This window comes from Physeter macrocephalus, chromosome 8 (genome assembly GCF_002837175.3).
Source record: "Physeter macrocephalus isolate SW-GA chromosome 8, ASM283717v5, whole genome shotgun sequence".
NCBI lineage: Eukaryota > Metazoa > Chordata > Mammalia > Artiodactyla > Physeteridae > Physeter > Physeter macrocephalus.
In genome coordinates, this window is record NC_041221.1 from 40474617 (window position 1) to 40484125 (window position 9509).

The following is a 9509-nucleotide window of genomic DNA, read 5'->3' on the forward strand; positions in this document are numbered from 1 at the left end:
TTATGAAACACTGATGAAGGAAATTGAAGATGATACAAAGAAATGGAAAGATATCCTGTGTTCTTAGATTGGAAGAATTAATAGTTAAATGTGTCCATACTACACAAAGCAATCTACACATTTGATGCAATCCCTAACAAAATAACCATGACACTTTTCACCAAATTAGACCAAATAATCCTAAAATTTATATGGAATCAACCACAAAAGACCTCAAGTTTCCACAGCAATCTTGAGAAAAAAAGTACATAGCTCAAGTTATCATGCTCCCTGATTTCAGACTATACTACAAGTCTACAATAATCAAAACATCATGGCACTGGCACAAAAACAGACACACAGGTCAATGGAAGAGAACTGAGACCCAGAATTAAACGCACACATCTATGGTCAATTAATCTAATCTACAAAAGGAGCCAAGAATATACAGCAGGAAAAGAAAGTCTCTTCAATAAACAGTGCTGGGAAAACTGGTCAGTTACATGAAAAAGAATGAAATCAGAACATTTTCTCACACCACATACAAAAATAAAATGGATTAAAGACCTACCTAAATATAAGACCAGAAACTATAAAACTCCTAGGAGAGAACAAAGGCAGAACACTCTTTGACATAGATCAAAAAAATGTATATTGCAATGATTTATCTCCTAAGGCAAAAGAAACAAGAGCAAAAATAAACAAATGGGGACTAATTAAACTTAAAAGTTTTTGCACAGCAAAGGAAGATATTGACAAAATATCTGAATGGAAGAAAATATCTGTATATGATATGACAAATAAGGGATTAATATCTAAAATATATAAACATCTCATACAACTCATTATCAAAAAAACAATCAGAGGGCTCCAATCAAGATGGAAGAATAGGGGCTTCCCTGGTGGCGCAGTGGTTGGGAGTCCGCCTGCCGATGCAGGGGACACGGGTTCGTGCCCTGGTCCGGGAGGGTCTCACGTGCCGTGGAGCAGCTGGGCCCGTGAGCCATGGCCGGTGAGCCTCCGCGTTCGGAGCCTGTGCTCTGCAGCGGGAGGGGCCACAACAGTGAGAGGCCCGCGTACCGCAAAAAAAAAAAAAAAAAAAAAAAAAAAAAAAGATGGAAGAATAGAATGATGTGGAGCTCACCTCTTCCCACAAATACTTCAAAAATACATCTACATGCAGAACAATTCTCACAGAATACCTATTGAATCCTGGCAGATCTCAGACACATAAAAGTGAAAGAAAGATCTCCATGTATCCAAGTAGGATGAAAGAAAAAAAAAAAGGAAGCAGGACAGGACCTGAACCCCTGGAAGGGAACTGTGAAACAGGAAAGATTCCTGCAACCTGGGAAGCCCCCTCACTGGCAGCAAGATCAGCTGGGACAGAAAGAGAACTTCAGAAGCTCGGAGGAAAGTGCATCAACCAGTTTCGGCAGGCAGAACAGAGAGAGACCTGCACAGATGGTCCGTGACACCACCCTGCACTCCCTAGCCTGATAAGTGTCTCCACTGGTGTGGGTGGGGGCTGGGGGCTGAAACTCGGGTATTAGAGGACAGACCTGGGGACAGGACTGGGATTGGCTGTACAGAGACAGCCTGAAGGGGCTAGAGTTTGGTACAGGCTGCAATCATGGGTGTATACAGAAGAAGCCTGGGCCTGCCATAGAAGTGAAATACCATTTTTAACCAGCCTGTGAAGGGAGGGGCAAGGCCTGCCATAACAGCCTCTTTCTCATTGAGCTCTCAGCCAGCTTGGTCCCACCTCTACAAGCTCTGGGAGCACATAAGTGCAAGTGCCAGCATGTTGCCCTCAGGAAGAGGTGGGGCTGAAATCAGAGCTGATCTCCAGGGGCCATTCAACTTAGGAAACAGGGCTGAAATCTGAGCCCTTTCCCTATGGCTATGCAATCCATAGATTTACACTGCTGCCAACAGCTTTGTAAAATCTGCACCTGCAGGACATCCAAGTGGACAATGGGTACTCTCACAGCTGGGATAGGTCTGGCCTTAGAATCGGTGGGCTTATAAGGTGTGCATATGTGGAGGCATGGCCAGGGTCTGGGCTGTTTCCATAGCTCCCATGGTGGGTCCAAGTGTGCAACTACTGTGGCCCTGTTACCTAATTTCAGTGGATCTGTGCCTATGAATCTGCACTGATGGCTTTGTGGGAGCAACACCTGAGGGACACTAGGGCCGACTGCTGGCATTCCCACAATTGAGGCAGGTCTGAGGGAAGTGCCAACAACAGTGTACTTTGTGAGCCCGGGTGACAGGTGACACCACAGAGCACACTCCCCAGTGGGCAGCTCCAGCAGAGGAATACTTAGTGGCTTCTCTCTCAGTGGGAGTGCTCCAACCCTGCCTACCTCAAACCACAGCTCACAGATATGGGGGCTTCTAGTCCAACAACTAGGGAGCAGATCCTGCCCCCAAGAGAGCTGTGACAACCACAGAGCAAAGAGGAGGCCCCATTCAACATTCAGTGCAAGCTCTAGCTAGACACCACAACAGTCACATCCCCAAATGAGGGGATAACAGCAAACGCACACTGTGAAAAGAGGTCACAGGCATCCATACTAAAAACAACCCTCACACCAAAAAATATTAAACCCATGCAGGCTACACAGGGATGTTCCCATGCAAAAAGAGCCCTCCAAGACCACAGTAGATAACTGTTTCTCCTAAACTTATAGAGTGAGAGAAATAAAAGTAAAGTGAAGAAGATGAGGAACCACTCCCAATGAAAAGATCAAGAGAATTCCCCTGAAAGAACAATGAAACAGACCTCTTCAGTCTAATAGAAACTGAGTTCAAAAAGGAGATAATGAAAATATTGAAGGAATTAAGAAAAGCTATCAACAGAAATGTGGATTACCTAAAAAGGAACTAGAAACTATAAGGAGGAGCCAAGAAAAATTAGAAAATTCATTTGCAGAGATGAAAGCTGCACTAAAGGCAATGAATAGCAGAATGAATAATGCAGAAGAAGGAATATGGGATCTGGAAGATAGAATAATGGAAATCAGACAATCAGAACAGCAGACAGAAAGCCAAATTAAAAAAAAAAAATGAAAGCAACAATATAAGAGACCTATGGGATAATATAAAGCATGCCAGTCTATGCATAATAGTGATTCCAGAAGGAGAAGAAAGAGAAAAGGGGATCAAAAATGTAGTTGAAGAAATTATGGCTGAAAACTTCCTAAACCTATAGAAGGAAACAGATATCCAGGTACAGGAAGCACAGAGGGACCCATACAAGATAAACCCAAACAGACCTACACCAAGACATATTATAATTAAAATGGCAAAAGTTAAAGAGAGGATTCAAAAAGCAGCAAGAGAAAAACAAAAAGTTTATTACAAGGAAACCCCCACAAGGCTATCAGCCGATTTCTCTACAGAAATGTTGCAGGCCAAAAGGGAGGGGAAAAATATATCCAAAGTCTTGGAAGGGAAAATTCTGCAACCTAAAATACTCTATCCAGGAAGATTATCATTTAGAATAGAAGGAGAGATAAAGAATTTCTCAAACAAAAGCTAAAAGAATACAGCAATACTAAACCTATCCTAAAAGAAATATTGAAATGTCTTTTCTAAATAGAAAAGCAAGAATCTATAGGAATGAGAAAAATCACAATTGGAAAGTATATCACTTAAATTAAGCCAGTATACAGATTTTAAAAAATCAAAAAAAAATTTGTGAAAGCAATGGTAACCACAATAAACAGCAAGATGATAAACATGAAGATTTAAAAGAGGACATCAAAATCATAAAATGTTGGGGAGGAGAGTAAGAAAATGTAGGGGTTTTTTTTTTCAGAATGTGTTTGAGCCTATATGACTATCAGTCTAAAGCAGATAGATATAGCAAGGCATTAACATTTTTGAAAAACAGGGTAACCAAAAATCAAAAACATACAATAGGTTCACAGAAACCAAAAAAGAACACAAACATAATACAAAAGGAAGGCATCAAAGTACAAAAGAAAAAACAAAAAGAAACAAAGAAATACAAAATCAACTGGAAAGCAAGGTTTAAAATGGCAATAAATACATATCTATCAATAATTACCTTAGATGTCAATGGACTAAACACTCCAATCAAAAGACACAGAGTAACAGATTGCATTAAAAAAAAATAAGAGCCTACAATAGTCTCCCTACAAGAGATCCACTTTAGGTCAAAGATCACACATAGATTGAAAGTGAGGGGATGGAAAAAGATACTTCATGCAAATGGAAACGATAAATTGGGGGTTGCAATACTCACATGATACAAAATAAACTTCAAAACAAAGGCCATTAAGAAAGAAAAAGAAGGACACTATATAATGATAAAAGGATCAGTATAAGAAGAGGATATTACACTTGTCAACATATATATATGCACCCAATATAGGAGCACACAAATACATAAAACAAATACTAACTGATATAAAGGGAGAAATTGATGGGAATACAATAATAGTAGGAGACTTTAACACCCCACTCACATCAGTGGCAGAAATTCTAGGCAGAAAATCAATATGGAAACAGAGATCCTAAATGATGCAATAGAACAATTAGACTTAATTGATATTTTTGGAACATTACATCCAAAAAAAAGCAGAATACACATTGTTTTGAAGTGCACATGGAACATTTTCTAGGACTGACCACATACTAGGGCACAGAAAAAACTTCAGCCAATTTAAGAGTATAGATATTATTTCAAGCATTTTTTTGACCACAGTGGCATGAAACTAGAAATCAACCACAGAAAAGTAAATGAGAAAACAAAACAAAATGATTACATGGAAACTAAACAACATGCTACTAAAAGACCAAAGGGCCAACGATGAAACCAAAGAATAAATTTAATAATACCTTGACATAAATGACAGTGAATACACAACCATACAAAAATTTATGGAATGCAGCAAATGCAGTTCTTAGATGGATGTTCATAGTGATACAGGTCTTCCTCAAAAAACAAGCAAAATCTCAAACAACCTAACCTACCTCCTAAAATAATTAGAAAAAGAAGAACAAACAAAACCTAAATTTAGCAGAAGGAAGAAAAGAATAAAAATCAGAGGAAATAAATAAAAGATATTTTAAAAACAATTAAAAAATCAATAAAACCAATAGCTGTTTCTTTGAAAGGGTAAACAAAATTGACCAACTTCTGGGCAGGCTCACCAAGAAGAAAAGATAAATAACCCAAATAAACAAATAAAAAATGAAAAAGGAGAAACAATAACCGATACCACAGAACTACATAAACCATAAGAGAATACTATGAACAACTGTATGCCAACAATTGGACAACCTTGAAGAAATGGACAAGATTCTAAACATTTACAGTCCACCAAAACTGAATCAGGAAAAAATAGATTATTTGAACAGACTGATCACTAGAAGTGAAATAGAATCTTTAATTTAAAAAAATTAAAAACTCCCTACAAACAAAAGTCCAGGTCCAGATGGCTTCACAGGTGAATTTTACCAAACATACAAAGGAGAACGTATACCAAGCCTTCTCAAATTCTTCCAAAAGACCGAAGAGGAGGCAGCACTCCCAAAGACATTCTATGAAGCCACCATCACCCTGATACCAACGAAACTATAAAAAATAAAATTACAGGCCAATATCTTTGATGACTACAGATGCAAAAATTCTCAACAAATGTTAGCAAACTGAATCCAACAACACAGACATACACCACCACCAAGTTTGATTCATCCCAGGGTAACAAGGACAGTTCAACCTACATGAATCAATCAATGTGATACACTATGTCAACAAAAGAAAAGACAAAAACCACATGATCATCTCAATAGATGCAGAAATAGCACTTGATAAAATTCAACATCCATTCATGATAAAAACTCTTATCCAAGTGAGTATAGAGGGAACATATCTCAACATAATGAAATCTATTTGACAAACCCACAGCCAACATAATATTCAACAGTGTAAAGCTGAAAGCATTCCTGCTAAAATCTGAAACAAGACAAGGATGCTCACTCTCACCACTTCTATTCAACACAGTATTGGAAGTCCTAGCCTCAGCCATTGGACAAGAAAAAGAAAATGTATTCATATTGGAAGGGAAGAGGTAAAATTGTCATTATATGCAGATGACATGATACTCTATATAGAAAACCCTAAGGACTCCACACAAAAACTACTAGAATAAATGAATTCAGCAAGGTAGCAGGATACAAGATTAACATACAGAAATCAGTTGCATTTCTTTACAGTAACAATGAAACATCGGAAAGGGAATGTAAAAAAAAAAAGTCTCTTTTAAAGTTGCACCAAAAAAGTAATAAATCTGATCAAGGAGGTGAAAAACTTATGTGCTGAGAACTATAAAACAATAAAGAAATTGAAGATGATTCAAAGAAATGGAAATATATCCCTTGCTACTGGATTGGAAGAATTATTATTGTTAAAATGGCCATAGTACCCAAAGCAATCTACAGATTTAATACGATCCCTATCAAATTACCCATGACATTTTTCACAGAACTAGAATAAATAATCCTAAAATTTATATGGAACCATAAAAGACTCAGAATTACCAAAGAAAGTCTGAGGAAAAATAACAAAGCAGGAGGCATAAACCTCCCAGATTTCAGACAATACTACAAAAGCTACGGTAATCAAAACAATATGGTATTGGTACAAAACAGACTTACTGATCAAGGGAACAGAATAGAGAGCCCCAAAATAAACCCAAACACCTATGGTCAATTAATCTTCAACAAAGGAGGAAAGAATATACAGTGGGGAAAAGACAGTCTCTTCAGCAAGTGTGTTGGGAAAGCTGAACAGTTACATGTAAATCAATGAAGTTAGAACACACCCTCACACCATACACAAAAATAAAATTAAAATGACTTACAGACTTAAATGTAAGACATGACACCATAAAACTCCCAGAAGAGAATATGTGCAAAACATTCTCTGACATAAATCAGAGCAATTTTTTCTTAGGCTAGTCTCCTAAGGCAATAGAAATAAAAGCAAAAATAAACAAATGGGACCTAATCAAACTTACAAGCTTTTGTACAGCAAAGGAAATCATAAATAATACAAAAAGACAACCTACAGACTGGGAGAAAATATTTGTAAATGATGCAACCAACAAGGGCTTAATTTCCAAAATACACAAAGAGCTCATACAACTAAATAACAAGAAAAACAAACCACTCAATTGAAAAATGGGCATAAACCTAAACAGACATTTCTCCAAATGAGATCACCAAGAGTCACATGGAAACATGCTCCACATCACTAATTATTAGAGAAATGTAGATCAAAACTACACCTCACACCAGTCAGAATGATCATCATTTGCACTGATGGAAATGCAAATTGGTGTACCCACTATGGAAAACAGTATGGAGGTTCCTCAAAAATCTAAAAATAGAGTTGCCATATGATCCAGTAATCCTACTCCTGGGCATATATCCTGACAAAAATAATTCAAAATGTTACATGCACCCCTATATTCACAGCACCAGTATTCACAATAGCCAAGGCATTGAAACAATCTAAAGGTCCATTGACAGATCAATGGATGAAGAAGATGTGGTACATATATGCTATGGCATACTATTCAGCCATAAAAAAAAATGCCATTTGCAGCAACATGGATGGACCTAGAGATTATGATAATTAGTGAAGTAAGTCAGAAAAAGTACCATATGGTATCACTAATATGTGGAATATAAAATATGACACAAATGAACTTATCTATGAAACAGAAACAGACTCAGACACAGAAAACAGATTTGTGGTTTCCAAGGGGTGGGTATGAACTGGGATTAGCAGATCAAACTATTATATATAGACTGGATAAGCAACCAGGTCCTACTGTATAGCACACAGAACTATATTCAATAGCCTGTGATAAACCATACTGGAAAAAAATATGAAAAAATGTATATATACATGTATAACTGAATCACTTTGCTGTACAGCAGAAATTAACACAACGTTGTAAATAACTATATACTTCAACAAAATAAATTTAAAAACAAACAACTAGATTTATAAAACAGGCAGAAGGCCTGAATAGACATTTTTTTGAAAGAAGATACACAGATGGCCAACAGGCACATGAAAATGTGATAAATATAGCTAATCATCAGAGAAATTCAAATCAAAACCATAATGATAAATCACTTCACATCTGTCAAATGGCTATCATCAGAAAGTCTACAAATAACAAATGTTAAGAATGAGGAGAAAAGTGAACACTCCTACGCTGTTGGTAGGAACGTAACCTGGTGCAGCCACAATGGAAAACAAGGAGGTTCCTCAAAAAACTTAAAATAGAACGAACATATTATCCAGCAATTACTATCCTGGGTATATATCTGAAGAAAATGAAGACACTAATTTGAAAAGATACATGCAACCCAGTGTTCATAGCAAAATTATTTACTATAGCCAAGATATGGAAGCTACCTAAGTGTCCATCAACAGAAAATGAATAAACAAGACGGAATATTACTCAGCCATATAAAAGAATGAAATTCTGCCATTTGCAACAGTGTGGTTGGACATAGTGGGTATTATGCTTAGTGAAATATGTCAGAGAAAGACAAATACTCCATGTTATCATTTATATGTGGAATCTAAAAAATAAAGGAATGTATATAACCAAACAGAAACAGACTCACAGATATAGAGAATAAACTAGTGGTTACCAATGGGGATGGGCATGATAGGGATAGGGGACTGAGATACAAACTACTTAGTATAAAATAAATAAGAAACCAGGATATATTGTACAGCACAGGGAAATATAGTCATTATTTCTTTAAATGGAATATATTCTATAAAAATATTGAATCACTATGTTGTATACCTGAAACTAATGTAATATGGTAAATCAACTATACTTCATTAAAATTAAAAAATAAAATTTAAAATTATTGAAACAGACAAATCTTTAAGACCTCCAATATTTTTATAAGCATTTTTCTTTAATTTAGTTCATTTAATCCCATTCTTTTTCAAAAACTACAGAAAGTTCTTGGTTTTTGACCTGTGTTTAGCTATGGTTATCTAACTTATTTATCACTTTTGTTTTTGTCCTTCTAGGCACTGGTAGAGGCCAAGGACATGTGATGTCCCTTGTTAGGCAATTCCAAGTACTGTGCATTCAATGTTTTCCAGTGGCTCCTTTAATCAGAATTTTCTCCCTGGTTTCCTAAAGTCAATTTCTCAATGAGCACCACTCCCTATTCACTTTCCTCTTTTCAGTTTATACAGCTATGAAAAATTCCCTTTGACAAGTAACATGGTGTCAATTCTTTGGACTGTAATATCAACTATAAGAGGCTGATTCTGTGCGGGCAGAGAGAATATGATGGAAGAGTAAGACACGGAGATCACCTTCCCCCCAACAAATACATCAGAAATACATCTACACGTGGAACTGCTCCTATAGAACACCCACTGAACGCTGGCAGAAGACCTCAGACCTCCCAAAAGGCAAGAAACTCCCCACGTACCTGGGTAG